Raw genomic sequence first — 22,290 nt, 5'->3', positions numbered from 1 at the left:
CGCATCTTAATCTATGAGGTGTAGAAACTCCACCGTAGAAAATACATAAGAGAAAAAGGTCTAGGCATGGCCGAATGGCCAGCCTCCCAAATGTGAAAAATGGCATAAGCTAGATGTGAATACAATAGTATAAAGTGCTATTTATACTAAACTAGTTACTAGGGATTACAGAAAATAAGTAACTAAGTGCAGATAGTGCAGAAATCCACTTCCGGGGCCCACTTGGTATGTGCATAAGCTGAGTATTGAGCTTTACACGTGCATAGGACATTTCTAGAGTTAAACGCCAGCTTGGATGCCAGTTTGGGTGTTTAACTCCAGTTCTGGTGCCAGTTCTGGCATTTTATGCCAGAAAAGGGTCTCTGGCTGGCGTTTAGACGCCAGTTTGGGCCATCAAATCTCGGGGAAAGTATGGATTATTATACATTGCTGGAAAGCCCATAATGTCTACTTTTCAATGCATCTAAGAGCGCGCTAATTGGGCTTCTGTAGCTCCATAAAATTCACTTCGAGTGCAGGAGGGTCAGAATCCAACAGCATCTGCAGTTCTTTCTCAGCCTCTGAATCAGAGTTTTGCTCAGGTCCCTCAATTTCAGCCAGAAAATACCTGAAATTATAGAAAAACACACAAAATCATAATAAAGTACAAAAATGTGATTTTTTCATAAAAACTAATAAAAATATAATAAAAAGTAACTAAAACATACTAAAAACTATGTAAAAACAATGCCAAAAAGGGTATAAATTATCCGCTCATCAAAGATCCACATCAGTTCTTAGCTGAATTCTTATTAGATCTGTGATACTGTAAAGACTATTGGAGTAAATCCTGAAGTCTATAAGCTTATGCTCTTTCCCTTCGCTGTAAAAGACAGATCTAAGATATAGTTGGATGCCCAACCTAGAGAGAGTCTTTACTCTTGGAAAAAGTTGGTTAATGCTTTTCTGGCTAAATTCTTTCCTCCTCAAAGGATGTGTAACACCCTAATTACACTAAGTCTTACCTCATGCCATAAGGCAAAAGTTAATCAAAGGTTACGACAATTCTAAGGCTTATACATAATATATATAAAAGGAATAATAGTTCTAGAAGCCCGATGAAGAAAATAAACTCAAAAACAGGATTTAAAAAGTGCAAAACATACTCACAAAGCTACCAACTTAACGCACAAGATATAGATATAATATAACAAAATATAAGAGTATAATAGCATAAGAATCTAGCCACAGCTCGCGGAGTTTAAGCCGGCTAGCCATATACAGATCATACAGAAATATGGAGGTTTAAAACAGCTTATACAAGTCTTCCTTTCAAGGTAAGCCTCTAGGCAAAGTAAAAACAAAAGTGAGAGTACAAGTCAAAATAACCCAAATTACAACAAAATAGAATAAGATCCTACGCTCTGCTACCATCACCCAACTCACTGCGGTGGGTTGCGACCTGCATCTGAAAAATAACAACAACGTATGGAATGAGAACCGGAGGTTCTCAGTATGGTAACAGTACCCAGGAATATAAGATGTAAGACCCCGGGATGTCAGAGGCAACCCTAGAGCTTCATACCAAACAGATATTCAAGCTTAGAAACAATAATAAATAACTTAAATCGTAACAGTAAACAAGGGTATCTAAACCTAGGGAGTATCTAACTAAAACTAGTCACTGCTGTGCCACAGCCTTCACCCGCCTAGTCTCCGTGCGATCCCATCGCCACCGCCTACCTAACCTCCTCAGCACCAGACAAACACAGATAATGCAAGCAAGGAAAGTACATGTAGTATTCATGTATATACAAGTAATTCAAGAAGCAAGTAGGCATATTATACAACTAGACAAACTCAAGTAATCAAAGCAAGAAAACATATAGAAAATGCACATGATGAATGTCTGTCCTATGGGCTGTGATATCACATGTCGATTATTGTGCCAAACCCGACAGAAAATCCGGTCGACAACTCTCGGATTAGTCTCACTATTGCGCCTAAGGAGGAATAATTCCGTGGGATGAGTGCCCTACCACCTTCTCTTTTCAGAGGAAAACATTCCAAGTGAGCGTGCCCTACCACCTTCCGCTGGTTGCCGCATGATTCCGTGGGTTAGTGCCCTACCACCTTGCAATCAGAGAGAAATACATGCTCAGGAGGAAAAATTCTGAGGGATGAGTGCCCTACCACCTTTTCCTTTCAGAGGGAAATATTCTGAGGGAGCGTGCCCTAACACCGTCCTCTCGAGCACTAATATGAGTGAGAAGCCCAGCATCAACCTCACATCCAAACGTAGGCGGGAGACTGCCACAGTCCCTATGACGGAGAATAATTCATTTCATAATTACATATTCAATCTCAGAGGCCACACCTCATTGCACACTTCCACTCATACTCATTCTGAGTCCTCTACTCATCTCAACCACTGTCAATTCACATTTCAGTTTCGAACTCAACAGTTCATCATTTCTTATTTCACATACCAATCTACCTTCACACGCCATCAAACCATCCTCAGTACACCCGAAACCAATCCCTCCATTTTCTAATTTTTTTCCAAAATAACGTCAACTAAATCTCTAAAATCTTCCCCATGTTCTTATACTCAAAATTATGTCCAAAAGCCTTAAAATGGTGTCATAGAAGCTTATAATCTTGTTGGGAAGGTGAAATAGTTGAAACCAAAACTTAAATTTGAGAATCAAGACGTGTGCGTATGCACAGGGGTGTGCGTGCGCACGCCTAAGAAGATTTTTAAATGTGTGCGTACGCACAGGAGTGTGCGTATGCACAGGTACAAAAATTCACAAGTCTGTTCACTCGCAGAAGCTGTGCTAGCGCCCCCAACAGACTGACTTTCCCAACGTGTGCGTACGCACAGGGCTGTGCGTACGCACAGGTTGCAAATCCTCATTGGTGTGTGCGCGCACAAGCTGTGCTAGCGCTGTGATGGCTGTGCGTACGCATAGGTTGCAAATCCTCATTGGTGTGTGCACGCACAAGCTGTGCTAGCGCTGTGATAAACCCCAATTTTGTGCTTTATCTTGTGCTTATTTTAGGGAGATTTTATCACCTTTTCCCACATTTATTCAATGAAATAGCATGATTTTGTAATTCTCCCTTGATTTATGCTTAACTGTGAAAACATGCTTTTTAGGTCTTAAAATAGCTAAATTTAATTCACTTTAATTCCTTTCGATGCCTTGATATCTTTGTTAAGTGATTCCAGGTTCATAAGGCAAGTATTGGATGGAAGAAGTAAGGAGAAAAGCATACAAAGTGGAGAATGCATGAGGAAACAAGAATTGGGAATACTTCAATGGGCGCGCAAGCGTACAAGGTGCGCGCGCATAGAAGTGACATCGCATAGCGACGCGCACGCGTACGCGCGGATGAAGAAACAGCCAATCGATGCGCACGCGCACATGGCGTGTACGCGCCGATACTCACACGTGACCCACTTAAAGGCAAAACGCTGGGGGCGATTTCTGAGCTGCCCAGGCCCAAATCCAACTTGTTTTTAAGTGTATTTCATGAAGAATTGAAGTCCAAGCAAGGGGGAGCAATTGTTTGTAGTTTTGGCATCATGTAGGTTAGTTTTTAGAGAGAGAAGCTCCCTCTTCTCTCTAGAATTAGGGTTCTTAGGATATTTCCATCTTAGATCTAGGTCAATTTTCATGTTCTCATCTTGTTTTCTTTACAATTTCTTGTTCCTACTACTTAATTCTCTTAGTTTTCATGTAATTTCTCTTTTATGTTTCTTTTGTGATGATAAATGCATGTTGGATTTGATTTATATTTAATGTAATTTGATGTTGATGTTTCTTTTTATTGATGAATTAAGTTGTGAGCTTACTCCCCTTGTAATTGGTAGTTGTTAGATTTTACTATTTCTTGCAATTTATTATGCTTTCCATTTGTACCCACCAAGTGTTTGACAAAATGCTTGGTTGGGCTTTAGAGTAGACTTTGAGCATTCTTGGCTTGAAAAGAGTAATTAGGCAATCTTGAGTCATGAAAACCCAACCTATGTTGGTGATCTAGAGTTGTTAGTTAATATCATTTCCGTTGACTCTAATCTCTTGCTAATCCAATTAGTGAGTTGATTAGGACATTTGGATTGAGATTAGCTAGTCTTGTTAGACTTTCTCTCATGGAAGATAACCTATATCTTCTTCCATCATTAGGGATGACGTAATAAGATAAATTCTTGTTAATTATTGTTATTAGTGACTAGGATGGAAGGCCTATGATCTCAATTCTTGCCATGAATGTCTCTCTTTATTAATTGCTTTTCTTTATTTTGCTTTCTTTAATTGCTTGCTTGATTTACTTTTGTTGCCATTTATTTTCTGCCCCTTATAAATCAAACCCCCTTGTTCCTTCATAGCCAATAAGCATACACTTTATTGCAATTCCTCATGAGACGACCCGGAGTCTAAATACTTCGGTTAATTTTCATTGGGATTTGTACATGTGACAACTCAAATTTTTTATGTGAGAATTGTTTGTTGGTTTGGAGCTATTCTTACAACGAAGTAATTCTTTTCTATAAGAAGAAAATCTAGACCGATACGACAAAAATCTCATCCATCAAAAATGATGCCGTTGGCGGAGAGTTGCAATGGTGCTATGTTATTGGCTATTGTATATATTGTGAATAGCTTGATTTTTGGTTTGTTTGTTGGCTTTTGCTAGTTGTAGGACTTTGTTTTCTTTGTTTCTTGTTAGTTTTGTTTTTATCTTCTCTTATCACCATGAATTCTCATCACTTTAGCTATGAGTGTGGTTCAAACTATGTTGTAGGAAATGGAAGCTTTAATGAGGATGTGCATCTAGGATTTGGAAATCAAAGATGGGAGGAGCCCCAAGCTTATGGACAACCTTCTTGGCAACAACCTCCTCCGAACTCTTATGGGTATTATCCTAATCCTAATGCATGCCAATCCAATGTATGTGATGACCCTTATTATGATTGTCAACCACAACCACCACATGCATATGAACCCCCTCCTCAACATAGCCCTCCACCACACTCACAAGCCTTCTACCACCATCTACCTCCATATGATCCCAACCTGTATCCACCATACCAACCACTATATCAACCATACCTAGAGACACCACCATTCCAACACCAATACTCTCAAGAACCACAAAGTCCACACACACCACCTCAAGAATTTCACCAATATGAACCACCTTCCAATTACAACAACCTTCCCTCAAACAATGAACCCTCTCTTCCATCATCACCTCCCGATGAGGCCCACATGCTAGAATTGAGAGATCTTGAATCTCATATCTTAAGGCGACACGAGGAGGATGAAAAGAAGTTTGAAGAGTTAAAAGCGAAAATGGCTATCATGGTAGAAGCCATTGGCAACATAGTCTCATCCCTCCTAATCCTATGTGATCAAGGCACTCCCATTGTTGAATGTGGAGAAGCAACCAAGGAGCATAGTGAGGGAGTGCACTTGAAGATCCAAGGTGAAGAAGAGGAGTTAAAGCAAGAAATACAACAAGAGAAGGAGGTAGAGATTATTGATAAACTCTAATTTTGTGGTTTATCTTTTGCTTAATTTGGGGGATTTTATCACCTTTTCTCACATTTATTCAATGAAATAGCATGGTTTTGCAATTCTACCTTGATTTGTGCTAAAATGTGAAAACATGCTTTTTAGGCCTTAAAATAGCTAAATTCAATTCACTTTAATTCCATTCGATGCCTTGATATGTTTGTTGAGTGATTTTAGGTTCATAAGGAAAGTATTAGATGGAAGAAGTGAGGAGAAAAGCATGCAAAGTGGGAGAACTCATGAAGAAATGAAGGAACCGTAAAGCTGTCAAGCCTGACCTCTTCACACTCAATCGACCATAACTTGAGCTACAGAGGTCCAAATGAGGTGGTTCTAGTTGCGTTGGAAAGCTAACATCCGGGGCTTCAAAATGATATAAAATTTGCCATAGTTTCCTGACGTATAAGGGCGTGCACGCGCCATGTATGTGTGCACACTGATGGAGCACGTGGTTCACTAAAGTGAAATCGTGGCCAGCGATTTCTAGCTCATTTTGGGCCCAATCCAACTCATTTATGATGCTATTGAACCCAAGAATTGAGGGGAGAATGAACCAAGTAGTCATAGTTTAGTTTTCATCATGTTTTAGGATAGAATTCTAGAGAGAGAGAGGCTCTCTCCTCTCTCTAGATTTAGGATAGCAATTAGGGTAAAGTTAGGTTAATCACTCTCAAATTTCTCTTTCAATTCTTGTTTTGATTTTATTTCTCATTATATTTTAGTGTTCTATTGTCTCAATCTTCTTAGTTTCTCTTGTTAATTTCTTATTTTGCTCTCTTTTATGTTTATGAACAATTGTTGGATCTTAATTTTCTTTAATGCAATTTTATGTTTCCATGTTTCTTTTATGTTGATCTTGATTGTTATTGTTGATTTCTTGCTTTTGTTAGTTGTGGGTTCCTTTAATTCTTGCATTTTATGATGTTTACTTTTCTTGCACTCTAGGTGTTTGATAAAATGTTTACACTAGTTTTTGAGTAGTTTTCTTGACTCTTGGCCTAGGCTAAGGGAATTGAGTGACCTTGAGTCATTGGGTCTCAATGATTTGGTAATTTGAGAACCCTTGGTGATCAATTTGATACTCATTGACACCAACCCATAACTAATCTAATTAGTAGATAGGTTGGGACTTATGGGTTGATGTGATCAAGCCTATTTGACATACCTCAAGCTTAGGAGTAGATATTACGTACTTAAAGCTTTTGGAGGTAGACTTAATAGGTTGGCCTCTCATAATTATCAATATTTGGTTTGTAGACAAGGATGGTGATCTCAATTACCTATGTCTAACCAATAGTACTTTTCATTTCTTCTATTAGTTAATTGTTCATTTACTTTCTTGTCATTTATTTTCTTGCAAAAATATAAAATCAAACCCCCCCACATCTTCATAGCCAATAATTGAGCACTTCATTGCAATTCCTTGTGAGACGACCCGGAGTCTAAATACTTTGGTTAATTGTCAGTGGGGTTTGTTACATGTGACAAAAGTATATTTTAATTTGATGTGAGAGTTGTTTGTTGGTTTGGAGCTATGCTTACAACGAAGTAATTCCTTTCTTTAGGAAGAAAATCTAGACCGACAACAATTTTCGCTATCAATTATTAAACAAGAGGAAGTAGTGATTGGAGCCTTAGGATATGTTGAGTACATAGAGGAAGCACAAATTGAAGAGCCTTCTTCCATGGAGTTCAAAGTTGATGTTGAGGAGGAGAGTGCACAACCTCCAAGGCACAATGTGATTGAAGAATTGGAAGAAGTGTCCCATGTAATAGGCCCTCCTATTTTTGATGATTCCATACCAACATATGATCCTTTTGAGCTTGAAGAATCCTTCCCCACTATGCTCGAAATTGATGATGAGGTAGATTTCACTCAACCTCCTATGTATGATTTGAGTGATGGGGAAGAGCTAGAGGACATTGGTGAAGAAGAATGTGAACTTGAGGAAGCTTGGCAAGAGGTAGAGCATGAAGTATCTTGCCAAGTGGTGGAAGCCTTCCAAAAAGGATGGACGGGAGTGGAGTGTGTTTTATCAAGACCGTTGGGAACTCCTCCACCTAGGTTGTCATCTAATCCTTTATTTGAGTGGGTAAAACTTCTAACTCTTAGCTTTATTATCCCACTTGAATTTGGTTTGCTTGAAACGGATGGCCAACTTAAAGCGCTTTGTGGAATTAAGCGAAAGAGGAGGATGTCTAGTGGTTGGCGTTGTAAGTCTAGGCTCATTATGGTTGAAGCTTCAAGGAGCAAAGGTTGGACTAGTGCTCAATTGGTTAGGTCTAGGAGGATAGTTTGGTGCTTCCATGAGAATTCATCTCTCTTGCCACCCGGAGGAAATCACCATGATCAACTCAAGGACGGGTGTGAAAACAAAGTGTGGGATCCCGGATCACAGAAGGAAGATCAACTTTGGGAGCCTATGGTTTGTGAAGAACTCCATCAAAGCTTGGAGTTATTAACCTTGAATGATGAAGCACAATGGAAGTCCAAGCATTGGTGGATGTTCAAGGATGGATTCAAGCACAAGCCACCTTGATGAGGAGCTCCCCATAAGTCCAACTTAAGGACAATAAACAAAAGTGCTAGGTGGGAGACACCCCACCATGGTAATATCCTTTCATTTTCCTCTTTGTAAATATTGGTAAATTTAGGTTTAATTTCATGTTTTGATTGCCTAGTTGAGTTTATTTGGGAGTCTAGTAGGTTAAATAAGGTTTTATGATGTTTTAGTAGCTGTTTGGAGGTTTGGAATGCTTGGTTTGGCAACAAAATATAGAAAAATTTTGAAAAATAGAGCACCATCCACGCGCACGCGCACTCCACGCGTACGCGTGCCCAAGTATTTTTGGCCATCCACGCGCACGCGTCATGCAAGCGTACGCGTGGATTGAATTTTCCCACTTCCCAGCCATTTTCCCGAGAGTTGTGCCTGAAGTGTGCCAACTTTGTGCCCAAGGCACACGCACGCGTACCTTGCACGTCCGCGCCAACTTTCCGCTTTGCCATGCACGCGTACGCGTCAGCCGCGTGTACGTGTCGCTTCCATTTCATCAATCCACGCTTACGTGCACATGACGCGCATGCGTGGATTGCCCTGTTTCACTCACCTTCTTTTCTTCTCTCCTTTCCATTTCTTTCCTTCTTCTATTCTCTTTCCACCCCTCAATCATCACCCAACCCTACCAAACACCATCCATAACCACTTCTTTTAGTTAGTTAGTTAATTGTTTAATTAGTACATTTTCATTTTGTTTTCTATTTTTCTTTATAAGTGTTGGGTTATTAATATTGTTTACTGTTTCTTGCTGCTGATTATTGATGAGATGTTATTTTTACATCATTATTTTTAATTTTTATTGTTGGATTTAATTGTTGAGGTTATATTTTGTCACTTGGTTTTGAGTTTTCATGTTTAACATTTGTGAGCACCAAGTGAATGTTACATTGCCTTCATGCATCTTAACTCTTTGAATTGCATTTGGCCACTATGCTTTCATTATCCATTGTTACGCAATTGTACATTATCAATGCATTTTTTTAGGATGCTTGTTCAAAGCATCACTTATTTCATGCATTGAGATTGTAGAGTTGTGAAGTCGGATCAGAAGCTTACCTAGTGACATATTTTTTAGCTTTTCAAGCTTTGTGGACCATGCTTGCTATGTGATTGTTTTTCACTTCTATCCTCTTTTTCCTAAGTGCCATAGCATCCATGTGTTTCACCTCTATGTCACATAGGTGTGGCAACAACTTCAATATGTGTCATTGATTGTTATGTGAGTTTCATATACCATTTTATCACTAAGTCTACCTACACATCAATCAATGTCCGTGCACTATCCAATTTCACAATGGCTTGATTAATTTCTTGAATGCTTTTATGCCTCTTTACTACTTGTTTGGTTGACTTAACCTACAAGTCTTCTTTTGAAGTACTTCAAGCACACTAGAATGAGTGAAGTGTATGCTTTCTTTTGTGTAAATGTGACATGGCTTTTTATACTAGCATGTGTGTGTGTTCTAAATCGCGCGCAATTTTAGAACCCACACACCTATTTTTCACCAGTGTCACACTAATTCACTCGCTCAATTCTAGTGATTCACCTCATTCCAACAATTCATGCTTCCTAGATTTTGTATGTTTTCATCTTACGATGTTTATTTTGTTTTTCATGGTCGATGCACCTTAAGAAAAAATGGAAGCGGAAGGAAGAAAACGCAGCACCGGTTGACCCGCCAGCTGAAGTTGGCAACTCGGAAAGTCGTCGTACCCCCTTGCTCATTTTTAGTGCACCGAGGATGGTGCAAACTTTTAAGTGTGAGGAGGTCGTCCAACCATTCGGCATTTTTGGGTAACAAGTTTCTAATCACAACACTCTTGCATTTTATTTTAGGATTTTTAGTTGCACTTTCTCATTTTGCATATGTATATATTAAGCTTAGTCAAAATCATGATATTTTCCAAGGATTTTATCTATAGGGCACCCCTATTGATTGAAAAAAAAATTTTTTTTTAGAACTTGCTTGAATTATATACTTTGTGAATCATGTTTTGAGCTAAGAACACAAGCATGTGAATTTTGAGCCTTAATTGTGTGGTTACATCATATGACCACTTATTTTCATTCTTGTGTGCATTATTCTCTTCCTATGAGTGTAATCTTTGATTTGTTTAATTCTTTATGTCCATTATTTTGTGTATACATGCATTTATATGATTGAGTCCATTGTTCAATTAGCTCACTTACCCAAATAGCCTATCCTTTTATCTTCCATTGTTAGCCAATTTTGAGCATATGCTTAACCCATTTGTTCTTAATTGTAGCACATTACAAGCCTAAGTGAAAAACAATAAATATCCTTAATTTGAATCTTTGATTAGCTTAGGCTAGTGAGAGTGTTCATCATTTGATTTTGGAAAAGTTGGGAACATTAGGTAGAGATAAAAATGTGTTTTTGTATTTATGTTGAGAATCTTGGGAATTGGGAACATACTCATGTATTAATCATGTGTAAACCATATGCATTGATGTTCTTGTATACATTTTAGTTTGAAAAGAAAGAAAAAAATTGAGAAAAACAAAAAGAAAAAAAATATATAGAAAAGAAAGAAAAAGAAAAGCAATAAAAAGGGGACAAAGTGCCCCAAAGTGAAGTTCAATAATAATCAATGCATATGTGTGGTGATCAAAAGAGAATGCATGAGTGTGTGGAAAAGTAAAGAATGGGTAGTTAGGTTAGTTTAGAATTGTATAGGTTGTCATAGGTTAGGTGGAAAGTTTAAGTTAATCAAAGATTCAAATTTCAATCTCATTTAACCATATACACCCTTACCTTGACCCTAGTCCCATTACAACCTATGGAAAAGTCCTCATGATAATTGTATGCATGCATGAAGTAATTGTTGATTGTTAGATGAAAAACAAATCTTGGAAAGCATGATTAGGGGAGAATTGAGTGAATCAAACCCATACACTTGAGTGACTAGAGCGGATACACATCCGGTGAGGGTTCAATCGCTCAATTACATGTTTCCACCCATGATCATCTTTTCTTGCAAGTTTGTAAAGTCTTTCAATGATTCAATTCAATTGTGCGTTGAGTTGATTGCTATTGCCTTAGCCCTTGTGTTTGTACATGTATTCTTGGAGATTGATTTATTTTAACCAAGCAATTGCATTCATGTAGATAGATTGTAGATAGTTAGTTTGCATTGAATAAATGTTGATACTCCTTTGCTTCTTTCTTGATTTTAGCATGAGGACATGCTTAGTTTAAGTGTGGGGAGGTTTGATAAACCCCAATTTTGTGGTTTATCTTGTGCTTATTTTAGGGAATTTTATCACCTTTTCCCACATTTATTCAATGAAATAGCATGGATCAGGAAGTGAACGCGTCATTTGACGGAAGAAACATGCAGCTCATAGTAGCAAAATTAAATAAAATGCAAATAAATAAATTCTAATTAATAAAATTAGCACTCTATTGCAACTCCCCGGCAACGGCACCAAAAATTGATGGGAAGCAGAAGCTGGTGAATTAAAAATTTATTAAAATGGTTACGTTGCGAGTATAGTTCTTAACTCACCGAAAATCTGCCTATCAATTTAGAAATATGTCACAGAGAATTTAAATTAAAATTACTGGGAGTTTTAAGTCCCAGGTCGTCTCCCAACGAGTTGCAGAAAAGTGTGCTATTTTATTAATCAGATGTTCCAAGAAGTTGAGCTAAGTAAATTGGAATTTAAATTGAGGAATTTTAAATAATATAAATAAAAGTCTTGACTGGGAATTGATTAGTTAGAATCTCTATCATTGATGGAGTGATTTTTAAGATTGATTTATAATTAATGGTTACTCTGTTTGGTTATCCTTTACTAGGTAAGGAAAAGTCAAACAAGTTGGACTGCCAGATCTATTCACGAGTTACAACCCACTTAGTTCAAAGGGATTGGCGTTGGTGACAGGATAGCAATCCAACATTTAACCCAACTATAAATTTCTCCTTCAATCCTTCCAACTCAAGAATTCCTTTTAATCAACTCCCTATCAAGTAATGAAACTACTCATGCATTGTAAATAAAGAATCCATGGCACATAAAAGGGAATTAAAAGAAGACATGATTATTGGAATTGAAATTAAATTAAAGAGAAATAATCCTTGCATTAATTAATCATAAAAGTATCTGAATGACAAAATTGAACATAACAAAGAACATGGAAGAATAAAACCAAGTTAAGAGAACAAACTAGAGTGATGAAGTCTTGATGAGGAAATAACTCTTCTCAATGTTCCAATGCTAAGATCAATTGAAAATTAAAATCCTAAAAACTAGAGAGAAAAACCTAAGAGAGTGGAAAACTAGATCTAAAACTACTGAATGAACGTGTGTGTTGTTTCTGCATATTCTCTGACTCTAGTCTGCTGTTCTGCGCCGAAAACTGGGCCGAAATAAGGTCCAAAATCGCCCCCATCAAATTCTATAGATTATGCAGATCGCACATGTCACGCGACCGCATCGTCCATGCGATCGCGTCGTTTGCGCTTTTTTCCTTTCCACGCGTTCGCGTCGTCCACGCTACCGCGTCGTTTGCGCTTTCCAATCCCTGCGGCCACGCAAGCCATGCGACCGCGTCGCTGCGATTTGTGCTCCTTTGCGCGGTCGCGTGAGCCATGCGACCGCGTCACTTCTCGCTGGTTATCTCCTCAAATTCTTGTGTTCCTTCCATTTTTGCTAGCTTCATCTCCAATCTCCATCTCATTCATGCCCTATAAGGCCTGAAACACTTGGCACACAGATCATGGCATCAAATGGAATAAAGGAGAATTAAAAGTAAATAATTAAAGTCTCTAGGAAGCAATTTTCAAACATGTACTGAATTTTGGAAGGAAATCTAAATGCATGCTAAATTGATGAATAAGTGGGCAAGGATCATGACAAAACCACACAATTAAACACAATATAAACCATAAAATAGTGGTTTATCAACCTCCCCACACTTAAACATTAGCATGTCCTCATGCTAAATTGAAGGAGACAAGGAAATAAGTATGAACATGCAGAAACTCATGAAATGCAATACAATCCTACGTATATAAATAAATACAACTATATGATTATTGTCCACTTGATCAAAAGTAAATAAGCCTTTCAAAACAGTTACAAATCAAATTCCACTAATTCTATCATTATACAATAAAACTGATAAAAGTGTAAGAAGATAGCTTATGAAGGCAGGAAACATGAAAATTCAAGCATTGAACCCTCACTGATAATGTATATACGCTCTAATCTCTAGTGTATAGGGTAATCACTCAATTCTTTTCTAGTCATGTTTTCTAACTTTTGTTTTTCTCTTAACCAATCAACAACAGTTAATATACCAATGCAAACATCATGAGGTCTTTTCAGGGTTGTAATGGGGCCAAGGTGCAGGTAAGGATATACATATGGCTAAGTGAGCTTTATAAATTGAATCTTTAATTAACCTAAGCTGTCACCTAATATACATATATTCTATATACTTTTAATTTCATGCTTAGCTACCCATAATTCCCTTTTTCAACCCATACTCATGTTTCAACTTTGTATTTTAATTCTATCATATGTGCATTGATCTTTAAATTCTAAATTTAACATTGGGGTAATTTTGTCCCCTTATTTATTGATTTTTTTTTATATAAATAAAGCTTATCAATGCACATAGATTTTTCATTCTCATATCTTCTCATGAGTAGGTATCCAAATTCCCTTTAAATTTTCATGACACATTCCCTCAACAACTTTTGTTCCCACAATTTCCCATACTTAACTAGCACACACAATTCTATCTTAAGCTAACCAAAGATTCAATTTGGGATATATAATTGCTTTTCAGCTTAAGGTTAGTAATGTGGTGAAATATAGAACAAATAGGGTTTCAAAGGCTCAAAGTGGTTAACAAGGGTAATTGAAAAGGGTAGGCTTGATTTGGATAAGTGAGTTTAAACAAATAATGGCCTCAATCATGTGCAAGTGTGTAAATATAATAAATATTGGACATATAAGATAAAACAAAATATAGATTACAATCATAGAGAAGTAAACACACAAGAATAAAATGATTATGGTTAAATAATGTAACCAAACATAAAGGCTCAAATCTTTCACAGGTTGTGTGTTCTTTAGCTCAAACATCATGTTCCAAATACAACTCAAGCAGATTTATCATAAAAATTTTGAAAAATTAGTGAAATTTTGTTCCAAAGATAGATTTTTAAAAGAAACTTATTGTCTTTTCAATCAAGTAGAACATGCATGCAACTATTCTAACCTATGCAATTTATTCTATTCTATAAAAGAAAGAAAATCTAACTAAAATATCCTAATTATTGGTGCCAGAGAAGAGAATTTACCTCCGGAAGTCAGGTACTGACCGACCTCCCCACACTTAAGGCTTTGCACCGTCCTCGGTGCCATCTGTCAGGAACAGGGGCGGGCTGGTGGCAGTATATCCACAGTCGGGATCATCATGGCTCCCGGTGCTGGTAAAAGAAGTGGAGTCCGGGGTGTCTGAGTCTCTGAAGCGTCCCTTGAGTAGCTCCTTGAGGTGTTTGAATCGGCGCTCGTTACGGCGCTCTCTCATCTTAGCTTTCAGTTCATGCCGATCCAATTTTTCAGGTATCTACTGGAGCAATTTCTCGGTTGTAGATGCTTGTGGTGTTGAAGAAGGAATATCTTCAACTGGCTCAGTAGGCTGGCTTGTAGTGGCTGCTGAAACTCTGAGGTATTTCCCGTGAGGGATATATTGATCATCCCGTGGAAGCATGGCTTTGGTGTCCCCAGCTCTGTAGGAGACTCCGGCTGCTGAGACAAGATCTGAGACCAAGGTGGGAAAAGGTAGGTTGCCCGCGATTTGTACATGCTCCATAGCATTCCGGATATGTCTTGAAAGATTCAGAGGTTGGTCTGTAAGGATGCACCATAGTAGAACAGCCATGTCTGCAGTGAAGGAGGACTCATGAGTGCTCGAAAAGACGTAATGGGACATGATCTGTGCCCATATGCGAGCCTCCAAGGTAAGTACGGAAGCCAAGATTCCCTTAGGGCGAGAACGGTGGTATCCGTAGATCCAACGGATGCCAGGTAAAGCGATGACTCCGAGAACGGAGTCCTAGTCAAATTGGCATCTCTTGCGCTGAAAGGTGGCTTCTTGAAAAGCGTCCATTCCTGCAAGAATAGGGGGAAGACTCAGAACTTGCTGAATGGCTTCTTCTGTGATAGGGACTTGCTTCTGCCGAACATAAACAGACTGCAGGGTTGGCATGTAGAAGTTGGAGTAGAACTCAACTACCCAAGAAAGATTGACCTGCCTTGGCTGTTTCCGTAGGAAACCCCATTGTCTTCACTCAATTTGCGGCTCAACAAAGGTGGCAATATTGGACGGGAGGATAAGAAGGTATTCATTGTTATAGTTCCTTTCTGCCAGGATGGGGAACATCTACTCACAGTAGCGATTGGAAAACCGCGCAGCATCCTTTGCTGGAAAGGCTTTCTCCTTTTCATCAACCTTTATTATCCTCTTGACTCGTTTTGTTGAGGGCTTGACTGTGGTTGAAGAAGGCTCTACCACTAATGCTCTTTTAGTTCCCCTTCTTGCTGGTGGTCTGGAAGTTGCTTTCTCCTTTCCTTTCTTGGTGGCCATCCTGAAAGAAGGGAAGATAAAGAAAATTAAATGCAAAGAGAGATACAGCAAGGAAGGAAACTGAAAAAAGGGTGAATGATGCACAGTAAAATGTAGATAACATTAACACATGTTCTCGAGTACATATGAAAAGCCATCAATGGGAAATAGCTAGTGCATAAAAAGACAAGTGAATGCAATGTGTTTATTGGCATGCTGGCAAAGGGCATGAGTAGCATAGGCCGAGCATTACTTTGTAACAAACCATCACGTTTGTATTGACAATTGAATTCAATTAATAAAATAATAGGGGAAAGTTGTGAAAAGCAAGCATTGAATAGTATAGGAACATAGAGAAGTGCATAATGCCACATGGGCTTTTTCACAAACACATAGCATGCATGTTAAACAAGATGTAAAAAGTATGAAATTGAACATGCAAGAAATCCCCTAGAGTTTCGCCGCGCGACGCGATCGCACCAGCGACGCGTCCGCGTGGCAGGAGGAGTAAAGAAAAATAAAAATGAACAGAAAGTTACGCAGGAGGAGCGCTGGAGTCGTGCCAATGGCACAAATTACTCCACGTGACCGCGTCGCGGACGCGACTGCGTCGCTTGGACATCATGGCCTCCCACGCGACCGCATGCCTCACGCGGCCGCGTGCCCTGCATTTTCGACGTAAAGGGGTGCACAGTGCTATATTGTGTGAGAATGGTGCTGGATTGGTGCTGGAAGCACAATCCTTGTCACGCAACCGCGTCGCTGACGCGGCCGCGTCCCCCATTTTATAACGCATACTCATGCGATCGCGTGACCCACACGATCGCGTCACCCAATTTTGGCAATTAAATTGAATCTAACAGAGAGTTGTGCTAGAGCGAGGCTGCACTCGTGCCAGCAGCGCAACATAGGTCACGCGACCGCGGGACCGACGCGATCGCGTCCTTTTCCCTGATGCGCCCCCACGCGAACGCGTGCCCCAGGCGACCGCGTCGCGTGCGCCACACAGCCAAACCCCAATTTCCAAATTATCTTATCCTTCTTTCCTCCAAATCCTAATTTTTCTTTTCCCTCCTTCTTTCTTCTTTCCCCCTTCTCCTTTCTATCTCACTCTCTCTCTCTCTCTCTCCTCCATTAACAAGGTTTTACCTTCTTCTTCCTTCTTCTCTTTTCTATCATTCTTATTATATTATGTATATATTATTATTTTCTTTTTCTTTTCTTTTCTTTTCAAACTCTTATTTTCTTTATTCTTCTTTTCCCTTTTTACATGGTGTTAGAAATTTTTTAAGTCGTTATCCCTCACCATATGCTTGTGACTTGTTACAATTTATTTGACAATTATTATTATTATTATTTTTTAGAGAAATATAAAGACATGTAATTGAAAGAGCACGGAAGCACTAATAAAGAGAAGAGTTATTAAAGAAGAAAAAAACTAAAAGTGAAGAAAGGAACGATCATACCGCGGTGGGTTGTCTCCCACCAAGCACTTTGCTTTTACATCCGTAAGTTGGACACTCCACTAGCTCAATCTGCTGCTATGTGGGGATCTTCCAAGTGGAAGATCTCAAGCTCCTTATTTTTCTGCACCTTCTCACCATGGTACAGCTTTAGGCGGTGTCCATTAACCTTAATAAGTTCAGAACTTGAAGGATGGCTTAGGTGATAAACTCCGTACGGTTCAGCCTTCTCTATTCTGTATGGACCTTCCCATTTTGATCTCAACTTACTGGGCATGAGCCTCAGTCGAGATTTGTAAAGGAGAACAAAATCTCCAGGTTGGAACTCTCTCTTCTTGATGTTTTGATCATGCACAACTTTCATCTTTTCCTTGTATATTCTGGAGTTCTCATAAGCTTCTAGGCGAAGGTTCTCCAGTTCCTGTAGTTGCAACTTTCTTTCATTTCCGGCTTTCTCAATTTCCATGTTGCACTCCTTAACTGCCCAGAAGGCTCTGTGTTCGATTTCAACTGGAAGATGGCAAGCTTTTCCATAAACTAAGCGAAAGGGACTCATCCCAATGGGTGTCTTGTATGCTGTTCTGTATGCCCACAGTGCATCTTGTAGTCTGGTGCTCCAGTCTTTTCTATGAGGCTTCACTATCTTCTGTAAGATATGCTTAATTTCTCTGTTTGACACCTCGGCTTGCCCATTAGTTTGGGGATAGTAAGCTGTTGCAACTTTATGGATTATCCCATGCTTCTTCATCAATCCTGTTAGTCTCCTGTTACAAAAATGGGTGCCTTGATCACTCACGATCGCTCGTGGTGATCCAAAGCGGCATATAATATGATTTCTCACAAAGGAAACAACAGTGTTAGCATCGTCAGTGTGGGTAGGAATTGCTTCCACCCATTAGGATTCAAATGTCAACTTAATTAGTCCCTTGACTTTCCCTTACCCCGGTAAAGGTCGACCAAGTGGAGTTTAGATTCAACTTTATTATTGTTAAGAGAGATAACTAAGTTGGACCTCTAATTTCTCTACCTTGCTAAAAGTCGCTTTACAGTTATTATTTATTCTTAATTGCCATTTAATTCACTCGTCATTCAGATTACTTGCTTCTCACCTTCTAAACCCCGATTATAACCTTTATAGCCAATAATAAGAACATACTTCCTCGCAGTTCCTTGAGAAGACGACCCGAGGTTTGAATACTCGGTTAACAATTTTTAAAGGGGTTTGTTACTTGTGACACCCAACACGTTTGTACGAAGGGATTTTTGCCGGTTTAGAAACTATATCTACAACGCAACCGTTTCTATGAATTTCTTTACTGGTAGAAATCACAACGTAAAAATGGCGCCGTTGCCGGGGAACTGCTAACGTGTGCCTTATTATTGGTTATTGTAAATATTTTCCTTTTGCCTGTTTATTTATTTTCGTTTTTCCTCTTTATCTTTATTTGCTACTATGAACTCTCACCCCTCTCGCTTTGAGTTTGGTTCTAATATTGTTAAAGGAAATAGAAGTTACAGCAGGAATGTGCATCAAGGTCAGACCAATCAAGGATGGATGGAACCAAGAGGATCTAATCAACCCTTTAGGCAGCAACACCCTCCGAGATATCCTGGGCAGAGACCATTCTACCGTGCATACCCAGCTGAAAGACATGGTGGACAACCTTGTAACTACCAACAAGCCCCACCCCGTGCATATGAACCATCCTTTCAACATAAACTCGAACCACCACACTCACAAGCTTCTCTTCACCATTCACCATCATATGATCCTTCCTTACCCCAATACCAATCCAATCGTTCCCGATCGTCACCACTTTCCTTTGTATCATGTCCAAGTCTGGAAAACCATGAAGCAAAGGATCGCCTAAAAGAAACAATGATTAAATTTCAAACAACCGTTCAACAGCTGGAGCAAGCACTAATTCAATGGGCTACTAGGCGCTTAAATATACAAGGATCAACCATAGCTCCTTGTGGACAGCCCGATGAAGAGCGTAGCATGAAAGAAATACTTGAGACTCCAGTGGGCAAGACAGAGAATGAATTCATACTAGAACAAGTGGAAGAAGCTGTCATTGTTCAAGGAGAAGAGTTGGTTGAATTGGTTGAAGATCTAGGCGATGCTGAACTTCCTTGGGAATCCAAAATTGAGGAAAACTCCGTCCAAGATACCACAGTTGACGCTAAGGAGGATACCGTACAATCTCCAAGGCAAGTCGTTTATGAAGAGTCAGACGAAATTATCCAAGAAGCAAATTTCCTTGATGATGATAGTCACAAGTCTAGTTCTCCTAGTGATGAGCTTGCGTCCGCAAGTGAATTCTCTGAGATCGAAGAATCTTCCCCAAGTGAATATGAAGATGATGCGGAGGTAGATTTCTCTCAACCTCCAATCTATGACTCGAGTGATGAGGAAGACATAGAAGACTTTGACCAGGATACAGATACAATTGAAGATCTTTGCAAGGAAGTGGAAGAATTCACAGAAGAACACAAGGAAATGGAACTTGCAGAACCACCAAAAACACCTATCCCAAGGCCATTACCACCCAATACAAGCTTCAAGTGGGTACAATCCTTAACTTATAATTTTACTTACTCACTTGAATATGGTTTGCTTGAAACAGATGGCCAGCTTAGAGCTCTCTGCGGCTTTAAGAGTAAGAGGGAAATGGATCGTATTCAGAGCTGGTGCACCAGGTTCAATAAGGTTCCACGCTTCACCTCGAAGTACACGGATTGGTATCGTGCTCAATTGCATGGATCACAGAGAACGTTTGGTCGCCACGGTGAGACTCTACTCTTTAACCCGCCCAAATGGAAACTTACAAATCAAAACGGAGGCGGATCTAAAAACACAGCTTGGTGATGCCAAGGCATCTTAGGCTAGTTTCACTAGCATTTTTTTGTTAGTTTTAGTTGTTTTATGCATTTTCTTGAGCTTAAAGTAACCAAGAATGGTTAAATGAATAACAAAGCAATGAACCATCCAAACAGTATGATTTTGATGCAAATTCCATGAGTTTTTAGTTATATTACTTGAATGCTATGAATGGAAGATTTCTCATGAAATTTTGCAAGACTTTGATGCAATTGTTTGGATGATTTCAGGGAAGAAGAGGCTAGGCAAGGAAGCAACAAAATCAATAAAGGAAGCTTGAATATCACATGTGGAGTTTAAGTTCCAGTTTAAGCCTAAACTGGAGCTTAAACGCCAGAATCATGAAGACTAAGAAATGCTGGAACTGGCGTTTAACCTCCAGTTTAACCTTAAACTGGAAGTTAAACGCCAGAATGAGAATTTCACCAAGGGAACATTTCCACGTTTAAGCTCCAGTTTAACCTTAAACTGGAGCTTAAACGTGTTCGACACAATTTCTCACCAGGAAGCATTTCCACGTTTAACCTCCAGTTTAACCTTAAACTGGAGGTTAAACGCCAGAAGTAAGAAAGGCACCAGGAGCATTCCACGTTTAAGCTCCAGTTTAACCTTAAACTGGAGCTTAAACGTGTTCGACTATTTCTCTCCTCCAGGGTTGCTTTCTCATTTCCACGTTTAAGCTTCAGTTTAACCTTAAACTGAAGCTTAAACGTGTTCGACTATTTCTCTCCTCCAGGGTTGCTTTCTCATTTCCACGTTTAAGCTTCAGTTTAACCTTAAACTGAAGCTTAAACGTGTTCGACTATTTCTCTCCTCCAGGGTTGCTTTCTCATTTCCACGTTTAAGCTTCAGTTTAACCTTAAACTGAAGCTTAAACATGTTCGACTATTTCTCTCCTCCAGGGTTGCTTTCTCATTTCCACGTTTAAGCTTCAGTTTAACCTTAAACTGAAGCTTAAACGTGTTCGACCCAATTGCTCCTCCAGGGTTGCTTTCTTCATTTCCACGTTTAAGCTTCAGTTTAACCTTAAACTGAAGCTTAAACGTGTTCGACATTTCACACTCCTGGGTTGCTTTCTTCCATTTCCACGTTTAAGTTTCAGTTTAACCTTAAACTGAAACTTAAACTTCAACTTAAACGCCACTTTTTGAAAGGGGTTTCTGGGCCAAATATATTGAAGTTTAAGTTAGCATTTGAGCACAAACATTAACTTAAACGTATTATGGTATGAAACCCAATTGAATATCATGGTTTATGGGATTGGGCCTGAAGGATTGATGAGTCTGGAGCTTCAATTTGTTGAGTCTTGTGTCATTACTTGTTTATCACTAAGTTTGCTCAATGAATGTTACAGAATTGGATCACAGCCTCATCAGGATTATGGACCATAAACCCAAAGCAAAAGGAAATCAGGGAAAGGCCTCAAAGCCCAAGAAACACAACAGAAGCTCAATTTAGAAAGTGTATAAATAGGATAGAATTTAAGTTAGTTAGAGGATTTTTACACACGGAGAACTTTGGATCATTTTCCTTTAGTTTTGTAATTGAATTCAGAGCTATGACTCACTAAACCCCTTTCATTGGGTTAGGGAGCTCTATTGTAATTCAATGAATCAATAATAGTTTTATCTTCTTCTTCAATCTTTTCTCTTGAATTTTGTTAGAAAGCTTCTCGATCTAATTCCATTGGGTAGTTGTCTTGGGAAAGAAACTACCCATAATTGGAATCCTTCGGAACCTTGGGAAAGGAATGGAGGATTCATGCTAGAGAAGCTTTCTCACAGTGAATTGGATTGGGGTTTGGATGGATATTGTGACATGTAATCCTACCAAATTTTGGTTCATGAAACTGTGTGGTATAATCAGTGATCAAGCATCATCTCTTCTTATGAACATTTAAACCAAGGGATTGGGAATTTGTTTGTTTTTAGAGAGAATTGGTGAGCCAAGGGATTGGGATCCAATCATATAAGATTGCCAAGCAAAATTCAATGAATGCATTGGTTGAGGAAGGGATAAAAGTTGTTTTGATTCGGAGATCTCAATATCTCCTAACACCCAATGAACTCCCCATTTCTGATTTACCACTTTCTCTTTACATTGTGCAATTAAATTCATGCAATCACCCCCATCCCTTTTAATTTCAGCAATTCAGCTTCTCGCTCTTTAATTCATGCAATTTTACATTCCGCAATTCTCATCTAAATCTTG

The sequence above is a fragment of the Arachis hypogaea genome, chromosome 16, assembly GCF_003086295.3.
Source record: "Arachis hypogaea cultivar Tifrunner chromosome 16, arahy.Tifrunner.gnm2.J5K5, whole genome shotgun sequence".
In the NCBI taxonomy this organism is placed as follows: Eukaryota; Viridiplantae; Streptophyta; class Magnoliopsida; order Fabales; family Fabaceae; genus Arachis; species Arachis hypogaea.
The sequence above is the reverse complement of the archived record's forward strand: the minus strand, read 5'-3'. Positions refer to the sequence as shown.